Source organism: Panthera pardus, unplaced genomic scaffold (assembly GCF_024362965.1).
Source record: "Panthera pardus isolate Hobbes unplaced genomic scaffold, ASM2436296v1 HiC_scaffold_8, whole genome shotgun sequence".
Classification (NCBI taxonomy): Eukaryota; Metazoa; Chordata; class Mammalia; order Carnivora; family Felidae; genus Panthera; species Panthera pardus.
This window is the reverse complement of record NW_026527013.1, coordinates 10,607,057-10,608,218: the sequence shown is the minus strand read 5'-3', so window position 1 is coordinate 10,608,218 and position 1,162 is coordinate 10,607,057.

The following is a 1,162-nucleotide window of genomic DNA, read 5'->3' as shown; positions in this document are numbered from 1 at the left end:
TTTTGTGTGGTTTTTAGCAGTACGTCTGTGATAGCTTGTTTACGGCAGCGGTAAGAAACTAATACAATCAAAGTATAGGAATGGAAATATCCATCTTCTGGGGCTCTGGAGCAAGGGAAGCTCAGGTCCTAGTCAGGGGATCCTAGGAGCTAGCTCCCAGGGATGGAAACATGGCCTTGCTGACGCTGAGCTAATTCAAGAACATGAAGGGTTAAGTACTGTTAGCATGCCCTAAACAGAAAGGTGTGGGCTGAGTGTCACATTCTTCCTGAGTAAGCTCAAGCCCCGAGTGGGACAGGGCTGTGATACGGCCAGAATGGAGCATCTCAGATCTTTGGGACCCTTCCCTTGTACAGATGACATCTGCACTGAGGGATGCTGCATTGGTCCTGCCTAGTTACACTCCACATCCTTGGCTGAAAAAGCGTTCACAGTGTGTGTGGGGGGGGGGGGGGGGATGTTCAGCCCCCTTCCACCAAAGCATGAGGCACCTGAAAGCCTGCAAGTGGAAGCAAGTAATTCGTTCCAGTTGAGTGAACCCAAGAAAACTGTCTCATGTGTATGGAAGAGAGGAAGGAGGCAGTGAAAGATTTTAGATGTTTACCGATTTGACCAAGTTCACATAGCAAGCCCTTGATAGAGCTGGTATTTCATTCCAGACCTGTTTCAGTTGGAGAACTAAGATCTACACGATGCTCTTGGGTCATAAGGAAATACTTGGGTGTCAATAAGGAGACATGATGGTCAATAATAAAACAACAGGGCAGAGGGGCGCCTGGGTGGCTCAGTTGGTTAAGCATCTGACTTCAGCTCAGGTCATGATCTCGCGGTTCGTGGGTTCGAGCCCCACATCAGGCTCTGTGCTGACAGCTCAGAGCCTGGAGCCTGTTTCGGATTCTGTGTCTCCCTCTCTCTCTCTCTGACCCTCCCCTGTTCATGCTCTCTCTCTGTCTCAAAAATCAATAAACGTTAAAAAAAAAAAAAAAAAAAACAGGGCAGAGAATTGTCTTGAAATTCCCGAAAGAAAGAGGCGTCATAAACTAATCAGTAGTTTGTTCTAATATTTTACTCCCCTCCTGGTCAGGCAGTTCATTCATTCATTTATTCATTCATTTGTTTGCTCATTGGATAATTATTGAGCACTTGGAAAGTTGGGAAGAGA